Genomic DNA, 25608 nt, shown 5'->3' with positions numbered 1-25608 from the left:
CATAGTTATTTAGGCTAGAAGTCTGAAATCAAGGTGTTGTAGGGGCATGCTCCCTTTGAGATTCTGGATAGAGTCTTCCTAGCCTCATCCTAAATACTGGCAGTGGCCATCTGTCCTTGGCCTTAGGTGGCTTGCAGCTGAATACCTTTAATCTCCATCTTCACATGGCTTTCTTCCTGTGTTTTTATGCCATCACTTAGCTATCTCCTTCTTGTAAGGTCACCAGTCCTTTTGGATTAAGGCCCATGCTAATGACCTCATCTTGGGTACATCTGCAAAGATTCTATTGCCAAATAATGTCACATTCATAGGTACTGGAGGTTAGACTTCAACATGTCTTTTGGGGGATACAATTCATCCATAACAGTACCCTACAAAACTACTCACTGTCTCATTGGCTGGGGATCTGGCTGCCAGACTGCAATTTGCCATTAGTTACCAACTAACTAACTTGTTGGTAAAATGAGTGAGTGGAATAGACATGTTAGGATTTTTTCAATTTAAATATTATTCTACCATTCTATCATTTTAGTATTCTTCTAGTAATACTTCCTTCTGAGACCATGATGGTCTTTACTCAGTAACAAATCAATGCACATCAAAACCCAAAGTCTGGCTGCAGAAGGAATGAGTGCACCATTGCAGTGTTTGTGAGCCCACAGGCAGAACTATTCTTTCCTCAACATCGTCAGTGGAGGCCCTCACTTTCTCATGCCCAGACTGTGACAATGGTCTTTGAGCTATCTTTAGTGTCCTCCTCCAGCAGGGCCTGCCAGAGCGAACTTTTAGAACAAACCTGATCACATCACACCCTGCATAGCCCTGTAATATCTCCCCACTGTGCTGTATGGGGTATGATTTCTAGCTTGGCATCTAGGGGTCTGCAAGCAGGAACTGCTCACCCAGACTCATCTGCTCAAGATTTACCCTCAATAAATTTGATCTACTCATTTGTTTCCCACCACTGCATATTTTCACACTTTGGAGCATTATGTTCCCTCTATCTGTTGGACCTTTTCCCTCTCTTTTCTGCCTGGAGAATTTCTGTTTATCCTACAAAGTTCAGTTCTAATACCATCACCTTTGGGAAGCCTGTCTGAGCCAGAAATAATCTGTCTCTTTTAGTTCTTACTTATTTCTATTTTTGCACTTACCATTGGAGTGTGTGTGTGTGTGTGTGTGTGTGTGTATGTATGTGTTCATGTGTATGTGTCCATTCTAAATAGGATATAGCTTAAGGGTTGGGGTAATGTCCCTATCTTTGAGTTAGGGTCCATACCTCCTTTATTTCCTGGGTCAAACACATAGTTGGTACTCAGAAACATTTTATTAATTGAGTTTAGTAATCAGTTCCTGATAATGACTGAAACTGGCAGTCAGGGTCAAATGTTTTTTTTCTGTGGGTTGCTTTTGAATTAATGCAACAGTAAGGCATGCTTTGGCACAGCTGTCTGGCATACCTGGGTAAGTTCTAGTGCAAACAGTTGCGCTGCTGTAACTTGCTGTAAAACATCCACTTCACACGGGGCCGTGTGCTGTGGGGCCCATGGAAGGCAGCCAGGCCAGGGCTAGCAGTTACCTGAAAACACTTGGGTGAAGTTTCTCTTGCCATGGCAGTTAGGCAGCCCTTGTAATTATTCCTGTCAACCGGCAGCCTTGCCTCACAGGACATATTCTGATAGGGCTGGACTCTTGCTCACCACCTGAAATGTTTCTCTGCTAAGAGCTGTTCCCAGGTTGCCTGGCAGCTGCCTTGCAAGTAGTCTAAGCCTGCTACATGTTGCAGGACTGCAAGTTGTAAGTTATCAACCACATTAATACATGTGGTGACCAGCTGGGGGAAGAGCACCCTTGTTGGGGTTACTGTTATGGGTGCACTCACTGCCTCACTCTCCTGTTAAATTGGTCCCTTTCTAATCCTGCTGCAGGACTGGGGGTGGGGGGGCAAAAGGTCAAGTTCCTATGGCAAGTTAGGCTGGATGAGGTTGGTGAAAGGAAAGGTAAGGCCTGGGGCACTGCTGGGATGATGGAGGAGAAAGCACACATGTTTCAGGAAGGAGGACAGTGAGGCAAGAGCTGGAAGAAGCTGGGGCACAGGGCTGAGCCTCGATTTCAGCTTTAAATCTTATGTTGAATGAGGATGTCTACTTGTTTATATCGTCATTGTCCAAAGGGCAGATGGACACATTCAATTATCAATCTTCCAGTAAGCCCCCAAATCCTCACTCCTATAGTAGCACTATCAAATTCCACTAATTGATGATTTATAAGTGTCACTGCCTGTATTTGTGTTTGTCTTGTTTCTACTGTGAGATTGAAGCTGTTTTAGAGCAGGACCCCTATCTCACTATCTCTGTCATTTCTAACAGCATCTTACACCTGATTGCAAGTGAAAACTTTTGAGGTTAGAGAGCCTTGAGCATAATGTTGCAGGTATGAACCCTTATTATCCAGGGGAATGGATTTCTTAGAAGGGATCAAATAACAATGATTTTAGGGGAGAATCCTACTTTGGTGGGTAAAAGAGCACCTATGGCCATTGGCAATCAAAGTTCAATAATTATGCAATCTTTAGAAACATTATTAAGAATGACCCGACTGTGGAAAAGAAAGTCACTGTAGATAATCAATCATTAGGGGTCTGTGTTACTAGAGAGCTCAGGATTTACTGTTAGCTTACGTGTTCTAACTTGGGTGAGTGCGTGAATTTGTTGAAAGTTATTATTATAAAGGCCTACTAAGTGTAAGGAACTACATTAGGTCTTATTATAAAGGGTTAGTGAATCTGCATACTGAAGATCCTGTTTCTGAAAGCTTCCAGTAAGGAAAGGTAATACTACAGGAAGGAACATTGCCTAAACACAGGACTCAAATCACTTGGCAAGGAGTGCTTGTCAGGTGGGCAGCATGGGCCTCTGTGCACTAATGGTTCCTGAATGATGTTCTCAGCTAACAAAGCTGACAAGATACAACAGGTTCATGGTACCTGCAAATCATTTCCTTCCTGATGCAAAATGCCAGTGCAGTCTGACTGCCTTTCACACATAGCAAATTGTTCCAGCACTCCTTTATATTAAGAAGCCTGCCTATCATAGAGACCTATGAATCCATCCCATGAAATGCCAGGAATACTATAAATATTGGTGATGGGCCAACCTCAGAAGTGTTGGAGGCTTAGTCTGGGAAAGGATCCAAGATTTCATGAGCTTATATAAACACTTTTGATCTTGAAAAATTGGTTGACAAATCTTGCAAGAACAGGTTCTCTCCCAAGATTTACAGTATTATTTTGGTTTGGTGCACCTTGCCTGATAATTTGGGGGGGAAATTTGCTATTTATTCCTTTTTATTTTTAGCATACTGTCCTAAACAAAATGCACCAAGATAAATGTGTTTATAAGACAAGCAAACTGATTTTCGTTTTGCAGGTAAGTCATTTTATCTCTGAAAACTGGGCAGAGGTAGTCTCCAATCCTTACCTTATTAAAATTAATTCAGTATTCCCAGTGAATTATAATGCATGCATTATATTTAGGAAGAAGATAAATATGCATTGGGATTCTGTGTCAGACACGAACAAGTATGAAATGATATTAAACTAAAACAATGCATTGTTAGCACTTCGTATATTGCATTTATTTCACACTTATCTGGACATATATCCACAGTATTTTCTGTAACATTCAAATATGTGCATATAAAGAATATATCTAACTATATGATCTAACACATCACTGAGATGATGTTTCTAAAGCCTCATTTATCACTAAACCATGGAAATGAGGTTTTTAAAAGAAGATCCCACTAGAGTTCAGTGTCAAATCTAGTAAAGTCTAGAGGAGAAGTATAGTGCAGAGTTTCTCAAATTGTGTTCTTTGGGAAGCAAATACAGCATGAATGGTAATTATTGGAACTGTCATTTCAGCACATTTTCTTAACTGTAGGACTTTTAAGACCTTTTAAATGCAAATATTCAGTTGGATTTCTAAGTGGAGGGTCATCCTGAGAGAGGAGGTGTTCATGAACAAAATTTGGGGTGCCCTGGCATAGTGGAAAGTGCAGTATAATTGAAGCAGGAAGAGTCAGATTCCTGTTCTGATCCTTTTACTTGAAACATTGCTTTGAGAAGACTGTTAAGCCCTTAAAACAAGTAGGTTGGGTGGGGTGATCTTTAGTGTTTTTTCTTTAGCATTTTGTACTAGATTTCTACCTAGGGTTGTAGGTTATTTTCTTTATTCCTTGGAGACCTAGCACAGTACCTTACATTTTGCTGGCCTTTGATAAATAGTGATTCAATTAAACATACCCTTTAAAGTTTTAGCAATCCCTAATTCAACCCAATTTTTAATGGCTGTGTTACCTTGAGCAAATCATTTATTCTCTCTAAACTCAAGTCCTTGCTTACAAAATTGAGGCATTTGTCCATTAGGTTTTGTCTTTTTTATTATGCACAATATTATTCATATTCCTGGGAGCACATGAATCTTTCTTCAAGTGAAACTTTATGCAGAATTCCAATGAGTAGAAAGGATCAAACTTGGAGCCTGCTCTGGTTGAGGGCCTCAGACTGTGCAGCTGTCTCCAGCCCTCCCCTATTCCAGCTGACCCTGACTTGTGTCCTTGGCCCTCTGCTCAGGTGTGGTTGAGAAGCCTGTAGGACTCCTCAGAGCATAATCTGAGCAATACTCATGTAGATAATCTCTGAAACTTCTTTTAGGTCACACACAGTTTTTCTGGAAAAATGTGGAACTCTCACTGCTGATACTAAGCTTTGGGAGAAATATAATGTATAAACCTCTCCTTACCTGGAAAAAATGTACCCTTTTCATGAACCACAGTCTGAAACAAATGCAACAATAATCGAGCATTTGCAAAAACTGAAGTGACAGGAGGCCCAAGGTGGCTTCAGTAATTTGAAAATCAAAAAAGATATTTCTATATCATATGCATTAATGATTACAAATCTATAGAAAATCTCAATTTATCCTTGGAATGATCTTTATGGCTAAAGCTGAAATAATTATTGTACATTACCGTGGCTTAATAGTCTCTGATCATTGTAATGCATATAACCAAGACCAAGAAATATAACTATTTCACATAGATTTATAAAATCAAAAGTAGAAATCAACTTATTAGTTCTCAATGCATGTAAAGATGGCAAAATATTTAGCTTAGCATTTCAATTAATGTGACTGATGAAATGCTAGTGAAAATTTTTATTTGGGGGATAACTAGCTGTGAAGAAATAACCAGGCAACATTGCAGTGGTGATTTTACAAATGACTTTAGTGCTTTCATCCTGATGCATTTATTTTTAAAAAGACAAGACTGTGAGCAAAACTGAAGGAACAAAACAGCAGCAGACTCACAGACTCCAGAAGGGACCAACGGTTACCGAAGTGGATGGGTGGGGGAAAGTGGGTGGGGAGGGAGGGAGAAGGGGATTGAGGGGTATCATGATTAGGACAGGTGGTATGTGTAGTGTCACAGGGAAGGCAGTGTAGCACAGAGAAGACAAATAGTAACTGTGGCATCTTCACTGATGGACAGTGACTTCAGTGGGATATGGGGGAGACTTGATAATATGGGTGAATATAGTAACCACAATGTTTTACATGTAAAACCTTCATAAGTGTGTATCAATGATACCTTAATAAAAAAATAAGAAAGAAAAAGACAGGACTGTGTCTGAATCAGCCACTTGGAAGAAGACAAACTCTTGTAAGTTCAAGGGTGTGCACCACTGATACCACAGGACAGCACAGCTCCACGGGCAGCTGATCACCCCTGCTCTCTTCCTCCACAAGAACAACTGGGGGAACCTTGTGCATTGAGGCAAGGCTGGTTGTGTGATTGAAGTGATCAGGTTTCCATGCCCAATTTTCTCCTTCTCAGATGACATCAAATTTGTTAGGAACTTGTTGATTTAAGAAAGAAGTGGATAGCACCTTGCAGATAATGTTATTTCCATTTGAAATTTGCACAAGCTACATTTGGGGACTGGGCTATGATGAACTCAGAGAGGGGCATTATTACTAGTTTCCTGTGGTATCCTGGGAAATATTTATTCTATAGGTTATGATCTTGGGATCATGATTAAAGTGAAAATCTAAAACGGGAACAGAGCAAACATAAAGCACGCAGTTGCCTCCACACTGATGGGCAGGCAAAAATAAAAGCTACCCAGATTTGAGATTAAGTGGGAAAGGCAAAGTAGTCTAATTCAAGAAGAAATCTAGACTATGCACTTGTAAATTTTCATCTACATTTTTGATGGGGAGATTACTTTTTAGTGTAAAGAGGCAACATATTAGAGTATAACGCTTTGTTAAGCACAATATGGGGAATTCAGAATACAAGGAGATACCATAAGAATCTTTGTCTCTGTGTCTTAGTCAATGTTGGTAACTTGTGACCATTTCTGGGATCCACAGCTTGAGAAACAGAATTTGGAGGGTGTTCAAGGGGGATTAAAAGGATAGAAAATGAGCATTTAAAAGAACGGATTAAGGAAACAGGTGTGAATTTAAAGGAAAGTGAAAGAAGTCCTTTGAACATGCACATATTTAAATAATTCTAAAGATTTCATTTCAATTTCTTGTTCCAGATTATTTTATGGAGAATTTCCTGTCAGTAGAAGATCACTAATATAGTATGACATTCCCATAAACAAAGTGTGAGTAATCAAACATAGCAAATGTATTAAAGTAAGTTCCTGAGGTATTAACCATGGTTTTGTATTAACTGTTTGTGTAGAACATGGAATTTACAAACTGCTAGTTGATGAGAATTAAAGTATATTTGCACCATATTGTGTATTTGATGGCTGGATCTGCTCTTCTACAATTACATTGTGTTCAGAGACTGTATCAGGTTAACTTCTCTGTGTTAGCATCAATCTACAATAGACCAATAGAAGAACAATTCAGAAATTTCCTTTCAAAATATCTATATAATATGTTAGGAACAACCCAGGTCTAAGGATTAGTTAGGTGAGGCAAGCATCCAATAGAATTAAAACTAGTTTTTTATGGTTTTATGCAAGGTAGCTAAGTGGGATGAAAGCTGCTATAGAAAGATAAGGATCTAGGTATGAATCTTGGTTTTTGGTCCTTGGCCTTGAGCAAAGTGCTTAAAACTCTCTGAGCCTTAGACTTACCATCTGTATAGTAAGGATCACAGTATAAATCCGTAAGGTTATTCAGAGTAAATGAGATAAATCTTCTCATAGGATTCTTGTAAGAATTAAATAAGATAATTTACCAAAAGTGTTTCAGCAATGCCTAGCATACAGTAAGCTCATAATAAATATTAGGTGGTATCATTATTATTATTATTATTATTACTGTTAAGAAAGAATCTACCACAGTACCCAGCACATAGTGGGAACTCAAAAGTATTAGTTAAATCTGAATCTAATAGAACAGATTATGGAATTCTTCAACATAGAAATATAAGTGCTAAAAGGAAATAACATTAGAAATATATAAGTTGAAGGAAATTATTAGAATAACTTACTCATCAAATTACCAAATCCAGATGTACATCGTAAAATAGAAAGAGAGAAAGATAAGGTGATAATAGAAAAACTTAACACACAGTACGTATTAAAATTAAAAGTCCATTACTCCAAGATGTAGCAGAGGATTAGCATATAAACAAGTTCAGGAAGGGCTTAGTAAGAAGTAAACCCCTGGCAGGTTAGCCCAGAAACCAGGATGTTTGCAGAGCTTTTCTGCTGAGGCAGCTATCATAGAGGATAACCATGCTGTTCTGGTCTGACCCTGCTTCCCTGGGTGGAGTGTCTGACCCCAATTGCTTTTGCTCATATAGGATGACAATTCTGGTCATGATATATTAGGCCACTCGTCCCTGGGGATGGAAAACTGAAACTCCCAGGGCGGGTTTCAAAAGAACTCCCTGCTTGTTGACTAGTTAGTGGACACTTTCCAAATACAAAAGGGCAACCAACGTTTGGGTAGCCTGCCTCTGTGCCCAGTCTGGTTTGATATAAGTTGACCAGCTGAATCTAAATGTACTAACTAGACAGAGAGAGGAGTAGTGGAAATATAAAAAGCCGCCTTCAAAAAAGAGGAATTTGAGTTGAAAGACACTGAACATGACAAGCAACAAATGGGAGCTATGACTCCAGTCATCCCCCTCAGAACTGATTTGCAATGTGAGTATATATTTTAATTATAGATCCACATCATGCATCAGACATTTGATCTTTTTTTTTGATCAGACATTTATCTTATTTAGGAAGAAATATATAAAGACTAAAAGAAGAAAGGGTGGGACCGTGAATTCATGATCTTTCTGCAGAAATGCTACTCACTTTGATAGCAGCATTTGGGGGAGGGCAAGCAGACATGACCAAAGCAGTCAGCCACGCAGAAAGTCAGCGAGAGTGTTTGCTGTTCTAACCCCGGGAGCAGCATTGGGCAATTCACATTTGAGAATTGTTTCCAAAGTGCCAATGCCATCCTTCCAACAAGCTGGGGGAAGAGAAAGAAAAATCGTAGCTGGAGCCTGTGGGCTTCCAGTCTGTATGTAACACAGAGTTTCTTTTGCCACACCTTCGGATTAACCTTCACCGATGTGGAGAGTGACGCCTGCAGTGTATTTTTAAGCCTCCCCCGCCCGCAATCATAATAAAAAGAACCATGCCAGAGTGTCAGGACAAACAGTAGATAAACTGAAAGCACTCCCGTCAATCACTGGCATTCTGGTTGACTTCCAAGTCTTGTCTAGGTCATATTATGACTCCTTTATTAGTGTTTAAGGTCACCAGGAGACAGGCAAGTGCATCCTATATCAGGAAATGTAGTGAGCCTCAGGAGTGAGGTATTTGGCTTTAGTAGGCACTGTGGCTGTGACTCGGAAATCCAGGGAAATGAGTTAAGCTCGGTCAGACTCCAGGCGCCGAGCTGCCTCACAGCAGATAGAATGAAGTAGAATAATAGAAGCTTTCCTGCCATTCTCAGCGTCAGGCTGAATTCCGGTCAGCCCTTCCAGTTGAGTTTCTGGAGGCTGTTTTCCATTCAGCCCCCATGCTGCAGGCTATAACTCACAGAACGGTGCTCCAGGGAGAGGCTGGCCTCAAGTTCGGACTACATGGTGCCAGGGAAGCCCTCCTGCAGGAAGACAGATTAAGGGGCATGTGCACCCATTTGGTGGGTGAATGCAAAATGTAGTGTCTAATGGGGCTCCCAGGGAATTTACTGCCTGACTGATTTGGACCTGGCAACCACAAATACTTACATGTCCACACATTCTCTTGCACAGTGACTAACCACATCTGCTTGACTCAGTGGAGAAGGGAAAAAGGCAGTGATGGTCATCTCCTCCACCCACAGGGGAGCCTATGTCCTGGCAAGATAAGCTCTCAGCATGTCTGATTTGAGCTAGGCTCATTCTTTTCACAGTATGATTCCTATTCAAGGACCTAAAAATTCAGATGACCTCACTGAATTAGTAGTCTGAAACTTTTTCCTTTATGGTATGACAGTAGAATGAAGTTGTTAGGGAGATGGGAGAGCTAGAAAATGTTCAAAAAGCAGAAGCTTTCTATTTCCAGAAAGTAAAAGAAGTACCGTAAGGTCAGAGTTGCCAGTATGGACTACTACTTTCTCCCTTCTCAAGATTCCACCTTCACATTACGATGTAGAAGTACCAGTAAACTGTTCAATGCATAGAAGGTTGAGAGGGCGATGCACTGTGATTATTTAGAGTACCACAGTTTATACAAATGTTCATTCATTTGGTCTTTGATATTGTGAAAGAAGAATGGTTTTAAGCTTAAGAGACTCTTTATAAGGCATTTGTGACTGATGGCTAGGCAGCCCTTCATCTCTCATGTGCTTTGTCCCTGTGTGTGTACGCATGAAGCTGGCTCACGAGGGCACAGTGTCTGCAGAGAAAGGACTGTGAGTGCTGAGCTTTCAACAGGCAGGGAGGGCATGGTATTTCTTTCAAGGACAGGCTTGCCTTCTGAAAGCCCCGGGGCCTAGCAGAGTGTCTGACACATGTAGGTGGTCAGTAAATGTTTATTGAGTGAATGGAAGAGCCCACTCAGGCCATGTCCATATGTCACTAAATGTTTAAAAGAAAGAACAAATACAGTAACAAAACGGACAAGTTACTATTCTAAGAAACGTGAACAGCTGACATTTTAAAGATTATGTGATCCTAAAGACCACATCTGGTGCTAAAATTCTGCCATGTTTTTTGAAACAATAGACTGACCTTTCTTCTCATGTGAAGTATTTAAGCATTCTTTGGTCTTCAAACGACTTACAGAAGCACCAAGGCTTAAAAGATGGTACCAAGTTTCCTACTGGTAGAATTTGTGAAAGTATGAGTAGTGGAGTGTGCTGTTTTCCTGACACAGGAAGGCTTTATTGAGTTAAGAGCTTGTTTTGAAGTAATCGTAGAAAGATTGCATGCATCTCTTTGTCTTGGGGCCCATTTATGTCTGCGTGTGTGTGCGCTGTGTGCATGGGAGCAGTTGTAGCCGTCATGGAGAGCAGTGTCTCAGGACATCACTGTGCATACAGACCCAAAGCCAGGGACAACAGGGAGTGTGTGGTCTTGCCTCCCGAGCAGCTGGGCCCCGCTGAGCACACACAGCCCTCAGGGCCTTGCACTTTATTACACTCCCAAATCGTGACTATAGAAGGTGGACAGCTTTGACATTTGCTCAAGTACACATTTCTGGTCATTTGAAACTATGTCAGGTAAATAAAATATAACCTCTTGAGTATAGCTAGTGCTGTGGGGATGGGAGGGGAAGGGCAGATGGGCATGCAGGAGGGAATCTTTATGACCTAAAACCCCACAAGCCACTCTGGACATCAAACATCAATTACCAAGTACCACTTTGATGAGTTTAGAGTAAAAGAATCAGATGGATTAAATTCATGCTGAAATATACAAAGAATTAAAAATTAAGAGAAGTAGTGTTAGACATAATACATTCTTTCAAATACTAGCCAGAGCATTTGAAACACACAAAATTCACTGAAGATATTGGACAGTTAAGTGACTGTTCACCTCCCTCTAGATTCTAAATTCTAATTTGGCAGCATGAATAATTGGACAGAGTGTGTGTATGCATATATGAGGATGTATATGAAATATACAAATGTTTACTGGAATTCCAAGAGTGGGCAAAAGAGGAAAAATTCTTTCAACATGTATTTTATTTACTTGCTTAGGTAAATAAATTAAAATGCAATTCCATAGAAAATGTTTATCAAGTTACAAGTGGGTAGAAATGAACAGTTGCACATGTGTGCATACAGACTGGCCCAGGCACTTAATTAAAGACACTTGATCATGTTTGACAGATCATAATAGGTACTTAAAATGCGCACACACACGCAAACGCATCCACATGTCCCTGTGATGTGTCCTGCCCCTGATGTGTTGATCAGCCCTTCAGAGAGTTGCTTTTCTTGGTGATTACTCACTGACACATGACCCTCCACATGGGCTGCCTGTCTGGCTTGTGACAGCAGGCAGGCTGAGCAGCAGGTACTTCTCAAGCACAATCCCGAGAGCTCAGTGCACTCTGGCTTCCAGGCACAGGCTGCCGAATAAACAAACAAGGGGTTCCAATTTTATGCCTACTAGCCTCAGTGGTGCTCCTGTGACAGGGTTTGTTCTGTTTATTTACTCACAGTTCCACAAAGCTCCCCTGGGAATGTTTGTGGCAAAGGTTTTAGATTCTGAGACAGCCTGCAAAGAGGTAGTGATTGTCTTATTAGCCTTCTGCATAACATATCAGTTTATACATGGATACGACATCAAAAGCATAGGCACCAAAAAGAAAAATAGATACATTGGACTACATCAAAATTAAAAACTCTGTAAGATTAAAGGACAGAAGCAAACAGAGTAAAAGGAAGTCCACAGAGTGTGAGAAAGTATTTGCAAGTCATCTTTGAGAAGATAATATCCAGAACATATAAAGAACTCCTACACATCATCCACAGCAGAAAAATCAAGCTGATTAAACAATGGACGAAGAACTTGAATAGACATTTCTCCAAAGAATATATACAAACTGCCAAGAAGTACATGAAAAGATGGTCAGCATCACTAGTCATTAGGGAAATGGAAATCAAAGCCACACTGAGATACTGTCTCACATTCACTATGATGCTATTATCAACGAGACCAGAAAACAACAAGTGTTGGTGAAGATGTAAAGAGAGCAGAACCCTTGCAAACTGTTGGTAGAAATGTAAAATCATGTAATTGCTATGGAAAACAGCATGGCAGTTTCTCAAAAATAAAAATTCCACTGGGTGTATACCCCAAAGAATTAAAAGCAGGGTCTCAAAGAGATACTTTTATATCTATGTTCACAGCAGCATACGCATAAATAGTGCAAAGTGGAAATATCCCAAGTATTCATTGACAGATGAGTAGATAAAGAAAATGTGCTATATGTACACATTGGAATATTATTCAACCTTACAAAGGAAGAAAATGCTGAAACAAGCTACAACATGGATGAAGCTTGAGGATATTTTGCTAATTGAAGTAGGCCAGTTATAAAAAGACAAATACTGTGGGATTCCCCTTACATGAAGCACTTAGACTGGTCAAAGTCCTAGAGACAGAAAGTAGAAGGGTGGTTGCCAGGGGTTGGAAGAGAGAATGGGAAGTTGTTTCATGGCTATAGAGTTTCAGTGTTACAAGATACAAAGCATTCTGGAGATTGGTTGCACAACTGTGTGAATGTATTTAACCCTACTGTACACTTAAAAATGGCTAATATGTTACATTTTATGTTATGTGCATTTAACTATAATTTAAAAAATCAATTTTTAAGTTGTTTTTAAAATAATCAGTTTTTTAAACTTACGGAAGAGAGATTTTGAACAGAGCATCATGATACCACTCGTGAAGACATTCCAGCATCATCAAGGAATGTCTTTGCTGAGAAGTGATGACTCTTCCAAAATAGTAATATTTCAACTTTAATAAATAAGGGAAAGTAAAATTAAATTGCTGTTATCTGTATGTTTCCAACATTCTTATATGGCAAGAAGAAAATCCAGCTCAGAAATAAGGAATGAATAGAGTTCAAATGTTAGGCATTACGGGGAAGGGGAATTGGCTGTATGCTTTACATTTATTACCTTAAACCCTTGCAATCTGTAAGTCTTACCTTCTGGCTACAAATGTGAATATGAGGCTCAAGGAGGTAAGGTCACAAGGCCAAAGTTATACAAGTGGTGAGTTGTGGAAACAGGATTCAGACCCAGCATCCATACTGCTACAAGGCACCATTATCAAGGAGAGAGGTGGGCCTGGTTAGAGCTCAATACGGTAATGGAGGCTGTCATTTATGGACATAATGGTAATGTACCTGACAGATGAGCAGCTGTGACTTGCAGCTGGGGAAACCAAATATATAAACACTAGTCAGTATATGGAAAGTCACCCGGAGGAGCTATGAGGCGTGGTCAGTGCACACTGTACGTCAGCCTGCTGCAAATCCACAGCCAGCTGTGGTCCTCTGGAACCTCTGTCCAGCTGCACCTTTCAGGGGTGGCTCACCTTGGCTGAGATTTCCCTGGGACTTGGTCAGAATCAGACAACCAGAAATAATAATTAGGGTGTAGTTTCTGGAGGCAGATTGCCTGGTTTCAGATCCTGTAGCTGACTAGCTGTGTGATCCAGGGCAAACTACTTCACCTCCCTGTGCATGCTTCCTCATCTACAAGAAAGGATTATAAAAGTATCTTCCTCATAAACTATTTGCAGATTAAATGAATCAATGCATATAAAGTACTGAAATAGTTCCTAGCCCATCAAAGATAAGAGACATATCACTTATCAAACATGGTACCTAGAAAATGTTCTGTTAAAGTTTCCAATGATTCAAATGTGTGTATATCAACAGAACAAATATATTTAACATGTGAATTATGAAACTTAATATATATATGCATGTAAAATTCAATGTCTTAGGCAAATGAAACAAAACAAAAATATAGGACAGGGACAATTTTAAAATATGCATACTTATTAAAGCATATTCTTACACCTTCCACAAAACTATAATGTTCTGTCAGTCTTCCTCAGTATTTAACTCTTCTCCTTGACTTTACATCAACTTGTCTCCCAAAATCTAGAGCAGGTTGCATGAAGTTTATTCCAGGTATACCTTGTGAGTTAGCTTTAGGTTCTATTCACTCCAGGCCAGACTTCGCACACCTGTTCTCTGAGAGAAGTGATACATGAGAAAGATCTTGCCTGCTTTTCATGTTTACTGGTTGCATGCAGCAAGGATGGCAGCCCTTCTGCCTCGCCATGATCACTACTGCAGCACATGAGGAGAAGGCAGTAAACTTTGGGTTCTCACCAAACAATTAGCCAAACACTACAGCAGGGAGGTGGTAGGTTGTGCATGTGGTTGGCTTCCACTTACAGATGGTGTCTTACCAAAGTAGAGCAAGAATTCTGGGATGAAAGGTGTGGTTGAGATTTTCTAATGTTCTCTGAATTCTATGTTGTTATTTATAAAAATAATAATCATTTATGAGTCCTTACTATATTCTGGTAAGAAAAGACTTAATTACTCCCTTACACAGTTGGGGAAACGGAAGGTTGCAGATCTTAAATGACACATTAAATGATAAGTTTTAGAGTCACTGTGCCAATTACCTGATTAAAAATGAACTTTCAACCTATATGCTCTGCTGTTTCTTATATTATATTCTGCCATCATGACAGGAATTAAAGTGGATTCAGAAAACAGGTAATAGGTTATCTAAGTCTGTAGAGCCAAAATTGTGATTATCCTAAGTAAGTCAAAAATTTCAAAGACAGCAAAATGACATCTTATGCATTGGAAGTTAGAGCGGAGGAACCACAGAATTGGAAGTGACCTTAGAAGTCACCAAATTTACTTTCCATTGGAAGAAACTCAGATGAACACCGTCCAAGCCTCTGCATGAATATCCCCAGCCCTGGGGAACTCACTGCCATGTTGGCAGCTGACACCATCAGTCAGCCGGATGTTGTAAAGCTCTTGTCCCTTCTCAACCTCAATCTACTTTCCAGTGTCTTCCCCCTTTTCTGGCTCTACTAGAACCACCCAGAATAATCTAACCTTGGGGCCACAGGATAATCCCAATTTATTATATGCATTTTGGTCTCTGCTTGTGTCTCAAACACAAATTACTGCTGGAATAGTTAGAGTAGTGTAAAGGGAAAAGCATAGATTTTACAGTCAGAAAGTATTAATATTCTGGCTCAATTAGTCATTACTTATGAGATTCTAGGGAAGGTACCTCTCTGAGCTTTGGTTTCCACATCTTCATACTGATTTTACAGGCCAGTTTTGAGGGTTAGGATGAGTTGACAGATATAAAATGCTAGCATGTAGTAAACACTCAATAAAGCTTAGCAATTACTACAAGTTAACCTTTTCTCCAGTAAAGGTTTCCAAGTGTTTTGTTAACCTTGGTTGTTCTCAGACTATTGGTTAAATTGGAGCCTTTGCTAGTCCATAGTACATGGTCGAGTGACCTCAAACTTATTAGCTGTGTCATTCAAGTAGTATAAAAATGGCAAGTTTTCCAGCAAAAGGTTAGTAGGTATGTTTGTTAGTGTTGGTGTAGCTATTGTGTATGTGTGTAGTTTCTCCTGATATATCTAAGAAACTTATTTTGGTTACCCAAGCTACAGACCCCAATACTGGTCAAGTGTCCAAATAAATTGGTATCATGGAATCCTAGAGTCTGAGATTTGGTATTTGAGCTAGACGGTTTAAGGTAAAATTCTTAAACTCCCCAATAATATGAATTTTGGGGAATATGTGCCCTTTTCATAATTCTACTGAGGTTAGGAAAGCTGGGGTCGTAATAGGGTCAAAAAGCCAGTTTTACAGAGCAGTTTTCTTCAGACAAGTGTCTTCCCTTCCTTGTAGCTGAGTACCCAGCCCACCTTACAGTGAAGAATGCCACTGGGGTGGAAACAGCTGAGTGTCCTTCCAAACTGCATCCTCCTCTTCTTCCTTAGTAATAGAGCTAAAGCTAGCAGGCCACCCCTTACAGCAAGGGTTGGTCATGTGTCTTGGCTCCTGCCAACAGAGGTGAGCAGAAATGAAGTGCACAACTTGCTTAAGAGGAACTCCCTGGCCTTGAACTTCTACTCTCCCATTTCCTCCAGGAATTGTGACCCCAAACACCTCCTTTGGAATATGGCAGACCTGCCATCAGCCTGGGTTCCTGAATGGCCAAGGATCAGAGTTGCCTGCTGGCCTGAAATGCAGACCTTGGAGTTATTACATAAGAGGGGAATACATTTCTTGGCTCCTTGAGCTGCAGAATTGTTAGGTCTCTCTTCTTAAAGCCAGTTATCCAGTTGTTTATATAATGCAGCAGTGAAATTCCATTTAATTTCTGGAGTCAAAAGAGTCATTAGTTTCTTCTTCACTTGACAAGAATTAATTATCTATTTTATTGGAGCCATTGTTTTGCAGAGAAGAACAGAGAAAAAGAAGTAACTCTATGGTCCTTTGTCCTAGGAATAACACCCAGTGGGGACACCACTGCCATTTCAGTGAGTTCACTCCCTGAGCAGTAACAGCCCAGATCTAATTTCCAAATTTGGTTAAGATGAGACCCATGTGCTGAAGAGGCAGAATGGCTAGCTATTTTCTTTGCTCATCCTGCTTGTAGCCTCACAAAAATTACCCACCCTATAGAGTTTCTTGCTTGAGTTCCCAGACTTTCTATATATTTTACCTCCAACAACACTGTTTGACCGATGAAACCTTTTTGCTCCTACTACTTCAGATGTAAGTATAGACTAATTTAGTATGGAAACTATTAGTTTTTAGGAGAAGTCCCTATTTCTCTGTGTTCTGGGTCTGGCAGCTTTTGTAGGCTTTCCCAAAGAGCCACAACCATGAGCAGTGGCATGTTGTCATTATCTGCACTACGCTCCATGCACAGAAAATCCAGTGTGAGGCTGGCAGGGCAACTGAGGGGATGAAGAAATCACTTTCATCAGAACAAGCGGGTCAATTTCCTCAAGTATGGAGTTTGTCTAATATCCAATGCTTTCCTCCAAAATAAGATAGTGTACTTTCTTAACTTACTGATAAGATCAGTCCATAGAATCACTGTCTGCAGATCCTAAGCTGCTTTTCAGCTTTAATCTTCCTGTGACTTTAGTCATGCAAAAGGGACAAACTTCAATGGTTACAATCTGTAAAACAATAGGATAGCATGTGATATTACTGTAATATATTACAGTCATTATTAAATGATGAAATTTATTAAACTCAATGTATTTTAACTAAACTTCTGATCTCAATCCAATTTCTGCCACCTGCTGTCTTCCCTATCTCTAGTGATGGAAACTCCATCTTTATAGCTGATTAGGTCAAAAAACTGTCATCACTGACTCCTCTTTCACTCTCATCTCACCATTAGCCCATCAGGAAATCTGGCCAGCGCTGCTTTTGGAGTATTTCCAGACTCGGATTCCTTTGTATCATCTCTGCTGCTACCACACTGGTGGAGCAGCCAACATCGCTTGCTTGGATTAAATAGACTCCTAACTCCTTTCCCTGCTTCTTCCTGCCCTCCCTCCAACACACACACACACACATACACAAAGTCTGTTTTCAAAAGGGCAGCCGGAGAGATCCTTTTAAAATAGAAGGTCCTTCAACTCCTTACTCAAAAACTTTCAGATGATTCTCCACTTTGCACTGAATAAAATCCAAGGCCTGTGAAGCCCTTGTCACCTTTCTGACCTCCTTGCTTACCACCCTGCCCATTTTCCTCAGATCCTGCCCCAGTGGCTTCCTTATTGCTCCAGGGTCACACTTGGCCTGCTCTGGTCACAGGGCATTTGCTCTGGCTGGTCCTTAATACTCTCTCCCAGATGCCTTGGAGCTTGGAAAACTCCTTCAACTCCTTTAGGACTTGCCTCAAACATCTCTGCTTGATAAGATCCAGTCTGATGACTACCTTAGTCCTGCAGCTTGCCTGTCCATGCTCTTACCCTAGTCAATTGTTCAATATCGCTTACTGACTCTACATAGGAAGCACCCTACTTACAGGGGTCTTGTCCCTCCCACTCACCACTGGAAGAAAAGTGCCAGGAAGGCAGGGATCATTGATGTACCTCAAGCACCTTGAACACTGTGGGACACAGTAGGCATTGTACCTATGTTTGCTAGAAGAATGAACGAATGAATGAAACCTACACATGATGACGTTGATCCATGATTAGTATGGAACAAACTGGGGTGATGAACTTCTCCAGAGACTGAGACTATGAAAGTTTCTTTCTTTCCTAACAGGAAGGATATAGCAGCAGGAATGCACTGGACCCTGACAAGAAGGTTTTCCTGAAAGTGAACCAAAAAGTGTAGAAAGGAATCTTGACGTGACAACTCTGGAAAACTCTCCCCATGTTACATTTTGGGATGATAGACTTGAAGGTTGGGAACACTCTCTTTTTGAAGTTAGGACTTGCCTGAGCTGTTAACTAGCAGTGTGGATCGAATTCCCTGCCTCCTGCACACGTATTTCCTGGGTCTGGTTTCAGGTATCTCTTACTTTAGGTGGGTTTGCTACTGCCTTGTGATTCAAAGCCTGGGTTGTCATAGTGGCTGCTGACGCATGTGAAATATCTTGGATCACTCACCTTTGGGCTGAAATAGCGAATTTGGTCAGGTGAATGGGTACCTGACCCTACATAGCCCGGGGTGTTTGCTGTCTGTCCACTTCTCTGATCCCAGGATTGCCCTGCCTCTGATAGCAGTCAAGTGAGGTGAGTGCGCAGGGAGCCCAAAAAGCAATGGCTGGAAGAAGGTGAGTAATTGGGAAAACGGACTGGTTGAAACCAAAAGAGAAGACAGGCTGAACGATGGGTTAGAACACAGCGCTGCTAACTTGCTGTGTGTGTCCCTTACTCCCAGGCGTTTTCGTGCATTACATTCCCTGGTGACATAAGGAACATGCTATTTATTTTTCTCCATAAAGTATGGAAAAAGCTACTTCATCATTCAAATTTGAGGCCATTGCCAATAGGGAAAGAAAATGCTTTGCCAGTGTTGGCAAACACGAGTTGCTTTAAAAATAGAGATTAAAACATGACTCATTAACATGACTCTCTGACTGCTAACACACTTTCCAAGACATTCCGCGCTGGACTTCTAGACTACACGAGATGTATTCTTTTATATGCTATATATTGAGGCACTCCACACCACCTTTCTCTCAGTGGTTTCAGTCACCAGGAAATTTATGAACAGCAAATGAGCTTTCAGTTGCCCCCTGACTGTATACACTATAGGTGTAGCAGTAATGGTGAGGGAGTGATATATTGGGCGAGGGTGAAAAAAAAACTTTTTTCCAAAAATGTTTGAATCTATAGGAAAGTGACTTTTCAGATCTCAGGAGTGTCCAGTGTAGTTCCTAGCAGCCTGTTGAAAGGCCCTGTGTTGTCCAAACAGCCTCCTGTAGGGTCATTGCCAGAGCAGCCCATACAAAAAGAACACTGGAAAGGTGCAAACGTCATTAGCAGGGGAGAAATAGGAAGCAATCAGCAACACTTTAAACAAGTTATTACCATGAAATTACACTCTCAGTTTGAGATGTGTCTTGGATCTGTTAAAGATATATACACCTCACTGGCTTAAGCAAGATGAGGAAGGTGTCCTCTTTGGTTATTTATGCACTGTTAGACCACGGATGGATCGTGATGCCCCAGTGGGGGAGTGGAGGTTTGGGGAGTGCGGGGCTGCCTGTTTCTTTCCCTGAGTCCTTTAAAGAGGTAGTACTTGCATTGAGGCCTTGTGTAGAGGGGTTTTTCAAGCAGGCTCCTGGACATGAGGTCTATCTTTTTAAATGAAATGGAAACCTACTGGGCCAACTGTAATTTATTTAGAAGTAGTTCTGAGGAAAAAGGTCCCAGCCTTTTTCCTGTACTACTGTGGGAGTGGGAAGGGTGGGCGATGGCCGCAGAACTCGCTTGGCACCTGCGCCCTCCCTCCCTTGCTCTGCCAAGCTGGGAACAGCTGTGTCCCCTCTTCAAGAATCTCACCCTCCCCGGATGCATCCACGTGGAATATTCCTGTGACCTGGCCTTGTTTTAGGACCCATCATCCTCTCTGGCCTTTTCAAAATGTCCTCAGGTCCTAGTTACTCAGGCTCCAGTCCTGTTTGCTTCCCCACCCACCACCCTGCAAATCTCCGGATCTCCAGCTGCTGGCTGATCCCCACCTCTGCCCTTGCCCTCCCGCCTACAGCCCCTAGGACCATTGCACAAGGGAGGGAGGTGACAGCACTTCTCCACCTCGGGAAGCCTCACGCCCGCCAGCAGGGCTGTCTTCTTTTGTGCCTCCTGTCTGTTTATCTGTGCTTGGACCTAATGGGTCCATCTGGTGTGCTCCGCACAGAACCAGGCTGTACCCCAGGGCCCTAGGTGCAGGGTGGTGCAAAGGTGGCTTTTTCTGGCAGGCAACTGTTTCTCCCCTCAGTGCCTGGCATGTGCCGGACACTCTCCCTTACATTGCCATGTGTCCTGGATGCGTCATGCTAACAGCCACCCAAGAGGTAGTGGAGATTCTCAGTTACAGTTTCCCTTTTGCACTCTCATTTTAATCTCAAGAAAATCAGTGAGAAAATAAGACAGCTTTTTAGTAGTAAGTTGAATCTTAGATGCTCACCTCTGCTGTAAGTTTGGGGGGTGGGGCCTAGTATACACAGTGCACAGTGAATTCAGACATACGGAATGAAAGTAATTTTTTATGGGTACTGTGAATAACATTAATGAATCTTGATGTCATTATAATAGGGACTCTTATCTATACTCACAAATCTTAAAATTATAATAGCATTGAATATGGGAATGTAGAAAATAGAGTGTCTAATCTCAAAAGGAAGACATAGTATTATCTATTCATACTTGAAAATGTCATCCAGTCGTAAACATTCCGGAGACACGGAACTTTCAACCTTACAAAGAAGCCAATTCCAGTTCAAATAGCCCCAACATTAATAGATAATTCATTCTCACATTTAAATGCCTCTAAATAATATTATTCTACTTGCTTTGTTTTGCTTTCTAGGGATATGTGAAAATTAATAATGCAATCTTAGATTTGGAAGAGACAGAGACAAAACCCTATCCCATATTACAATTCTTCAAATCTTTTTTTCTAAATGAGGCTTTTCTACTTCTTTCAATTTTTCATTATGTAACATGGTTTCTGGTTGTTCTACATTTTGGCCTTCATCTTTGGATTCAATTCCTATTAAAATTGGGTTGCCAGGTATGATAATGGTGACAGCCACAGAGTTTATTGCTAAAGAAGATTCACAGGACCCCAAACAACAATGTTCATGAATCTACTCTCTATTGCATGCAGAAAGGTACAAAATAGCAATAAGATTAAAATGAAGATACCTATCACAGCCAAAGGTTGCCACAAGAAGGGGCTGGACAGTCTGGGCCAGATTCTAATTATCCTCCCTTTTGTAAGGTCATTCTAGACATGCTCGCTTTTTGGATCAGGAACCAACATGTGCACAGAACATTTAGGAACCTGGGAGCCCAGAATGGATTCTTGACTCGAGTGCCTTATATACTGGTCACATAAGCATATTTCTTGCTGTGTAACCACGCACATGAGTAAAGCCAACTAAGTTCTCACCAAGACTAGGTACAAATCATCAATCTCAATGTTAACAACAAACCTGATAAGGTGGTAAAAATCACTCTGATGCCTGCCTTGGACTCATGGTTAAAGAGCATTTCATTATTCTGACCAGGGGTCAGTGTTATGTAGATACATCTTTTACTTTAGCAAAACAGCTTCTAAGCCTGTTGAAATGACCCCATACAATATAGCAGGACCAAACACCACTCCAGATGTGGTCTGACTGACTTGGTATATGGTGAGATAATGTTTGTCATATTGGAGACACTATCAACAACCTCTCATTGTAAAATAGTCTCCATGATTTTCTATCTCAGCAGAAATCATGGATGCCTCCTTCTGTAGGTTCAGATGAAGGATGAGCCAGTCTCCTTGAGGAAGGAAGCTTTGTCGTTAGCTGGTGAGATCTGATGTTAGTCTTGTCTAGCAATCCAAAAAGATTGGAGGTGATTTCCAGGTGCCTCCTCTCTACTTGCTTTTGCCTTGTCTCTGGCCCCATTTCACCCTTGTTTTGTATTTCCTTTCTGGCTATCTGATTCTTTGCTTGTACCAGAGTCCTTTCTTAAACCCCTAGTTGATATGCTGGGTCCTAGTGCCCCATGACATTCTTGCCAGCCCCATCCACAGTTTAGGATCCTGCTGAGACTATTAATGGCAGCAACGGGCTATTTTATTTGTACGGGTAGTGACTGAAAGAAGTAAGCTAGATGCTTTTTATCACATCTCAGCCATGTTTTTGAGCTCTCCCATGTTCTAGCCTTTAGGGAAGTCTATGGGAAACAGATGGAAATGAGAAATGGACTTAGTTTTAAGGAGTCTGGCATGGGAAAGGTATTATAAGAGAAAGGGGATCCCAGAATCTGGGGACACAGGACAGAAGTGATGTGCTCTACTGGCCTCAGGTCGGCTGGCCACAAGAGCGGTCAAAGGCAACTTTACAGAGGATGTGATGCTAAGCTGGGTGTTAGAGGATGAATGCAATTTCATCATGTAAAGGAAGGGATGGATGGTCTTCCAGGCAGGGGAACCAGCCTGAGCAATATCAGGCAGGAGCAAGGGGCTGGGTGTAATCAGGGAAAGCCAGCAAGTTCCTTACAGGGAAGGCTAGCAAGACTAGAATGGCTGGTAGGGGTTGTGGAAGAGGAAGGGAGTGAGTGAGACTGAGAAGGGAGATGAGACAGTAGAGTCCGATTGCTGATCATTTCAATACTGCTTTATTACCTGCATATTTATTTATTCCTTGATTTTTACAAAAGTAAGCATGCTAATTGCAAAACCAACATCTCCTTTAACCTTGAGTCCTTTGTAAAGGTGATCAAAGACCTCAAAGTCCTATCTCTTTAGATCAAGGCACTGCCTGATTTCAGCATATTTTGTACCTGCTGGAAATCCTTCCAAAGCCTTATCCAACTGAAAGAGTAGAGGCAACAGGTGCATGTAGAGCAGCATTGGTAGGAAGGGATTGCTATGTGTTTGGATATTTGGAGCTAAGTATGTGTAAGTAGATTCTTATCAGAAAGCCATACTGTATTGGGTTAAATAGCTAATTTTTAAACAGCTCAACAGTTTATTACTGATTAAGTACAAAATAACTGTTCTCCAGTACTGCAATCACAATTCAAATGCAATTGGAAATGGCCGTATTTGTTTGAGACTATTTGAATATAAATAGTCTTGAACTCTTTCTGTCATTTTAAGCCATTTAACTGAAATAAAACAATTGTGTTGCAAGTGTCCCTGGAAATTCATGCTGCTGTTATTCTGTTATATTCACATTAATGGAGTAAAAATCCATTTAAAAATGTGTAGAAATAGATTCTACAGCTTTCATAAATCACTTATAAAATTTGCACAGAAATACAGACTTTTATTTCACTTTGTGAACCCAATTATCCTATGCTATAAGCTTAAATCCGTTACTTCTTTTTTTATCAGATCTTAATAGTGTGTTGATCATCCTGCTCATCTTCTGCAGTAAGAATGCCATATCTGTCTGTTACGGCTGCCCTTCTCTCCATGCCAAAGACCACCAGTTCAGGCTAGCGCATTGCTCAATCATCATGCCCATTTCTAATCATCATCTCCCTCTGAGAGCAACGCGTGCACCAGGATCCTTTTATGGAGAGAAGAAACTAAGCCACCACCGCGAGTCAGCCTCCACAAGCCAATGCTGCAGACCTCCTTGAAAAGCAAAATTTTGTGCTTTCATCTGTAAGCATACTGAACCCTGCATTAGGAGCTCCCAATGATAATGAACATGTACACCTGCTGACAGCTTTTTCTATGAAGTAAGTTATAAAAGGAATTTGTAGCAGTTACGGAGGAGGCAATTGTTGAAACAGCCTACAAAATTCTGTTACTGGGAATGTTTTAGTATCATGGCAGGGTCAAACTGCCATAGAATCTGTTCCCAGGGTTTCTATTTGTGGGATCATGTTTCAGGGTTATCAAAGGATACCCTTAAATCGTTATGCAGTGTATTCATTTTTGAACACAAAAGGGTCTTAATTAGGAAATTTCAGTATCTATTTGTTAAGTCCCATTATGTTAGATATTTTTTGTAGGCCTTAAGCCATAGAAACAGAAAGTATATTGAACTAAAAAGTAAGCACTTCAAGGAATAACCAATATTTAACAATTGAAGAAAAAGTGTTGATGATGCCTTTCTCCACCTCCCCCCCGACCCATGGTACTCTTTTCCATGAGCTTTTCAATATTATGATTTATCACTACTTTTGGAAAGCATAATTACTCAAGATTTGTGCCCAGAGCTCCTAACAGAGATTTTGAATGCACCAACATAGTAATTGAGAGGGAGGGGATTGGTCTTGTGTGCAGAATGGAGGCAGAAGATCCTGAACGTTGTTCTCACCCTCAAAGAATCAGGTAGCTCTCAGATGCGCCCTGACTTTGGTTTGGGTCATGTGCAGTGTGGCTTATGGCGAAAAAGCCAGTGAAGATACACTAGAGAAATCCATCGCTATCCATTAATGACCATTTCTGTAGAAGGTATTGCTCCTTCGTTAACCCAGATCTGAATCAAAGGAGAGGAATCTGAAGGCTTCTAGTCTAATTGTCTGTCTTCTAGCAGTCCATGTGGTTGCCCAGCCCATTCCACCAGGCAGTGTTTCTGATTCCTCTTCTTACATATGGCACTGCAATGCGAAGATAGGGATTTTATGTGCCTAAAAATACAGCACAATCCCCACACTCCTGTTCTGTGTTGGCGAGAGGAACAAGCTGGCAGATGTGGCATCCCTTTCCCTGTGTGTGGGGGTTTGGGGATGGGGACTGAGCTGGAGGGTAGAATGGGGGCCGGGAATGGGTAGAGGAAGGAGACTTAGGGAGGAGGGGGCGGCTCTGGGAAGTGTGCCCAGGGCTGGTATGCGGGGAAAGGAGAACCAATACCTCTTTTGTTGTCAGGAAAGCCCTGGGCACAAAGGGTGAGCTTGAGTTTCACTTAAGGTCAGTCCAGGGCATTGTGAAAAGGCAGTTTTCAGACAGGGAGCTTAACTGACTGACTCTGAGGTAATTAAATCACTCCATTAGGCTGCTGACCATGAAAGCAGAAAAATAAAGGCATAACAAAAACAAGAAAACAAAAACCTTACATTTGTATCTAGTTATATAATTAAAATGTTTACTGTTCCACGTAATAATTATGTGTCTCATATTTGATCATGATGGAGTCTCTCTAATTGGTTTAGAGTTTTACCCGTTCTTCTTGTGGGACAAAATTTGGTTTTATTTAGTCATTTTTCATTCAGGGATGTAAGACTTCCATGCCATCTGACTTTGTTTTAGTCTGGCTGGGGTTTTGGCAGCTTCTGTGGTGATTTTCAGTTTTATTTCCTCTCTTCAGTGATGTCTGTAATTATGGACAGCCAGTTACCTGA

General features: G+C 41.0%; 1 long non-coding RNA gene across 4 annotated transcripts in view; it reads left to right on the top strand.

Annotated features, from left to right (window-relative positions):
- LOC108393068 (uncharacterized) overlaps positions 1–25608 on the top strand; it is a 316705-nt gene that overhangs the window by 119875 nt on the left and 171222 nt on the right. Inside the window, exons 1-2 of one of the 4 annotated variants that reach the window (XR_005054629.2) lie at positions 17877–18487; positions 23648–24000. The exons of the other annotated variants lie outside the window; for them this stretch is intronic. This is a non-coding gene — a long non-coding RNA (uncharacterized lncRNA). Of the gene's footprint in view, positions 1–17876; positions 18488–23647; positions 24001–25608 lie in introns of those variants that run through there. 4 annotated transcript variants of the gene reach the window in all.

Source organism: Manis javanica, chromosome 13 (genome assembly GCF_040802235.1).
Source record: "Manis javanica isolate MJ-LG chromosome 13, MJ_LKY, whole genome shotgun sequence".
NCBI classification, from domain to species: Eukaryota; Metazoa; Chordata; class Mammalia; order Pholidota; family Manidae; genus Manis; species Manis javanica.
The sequence above is the reverse complement of the archived record's forward strand: the minus strand, read 5'-3'. Positions and strand labels throughout refer to the sequence as shown.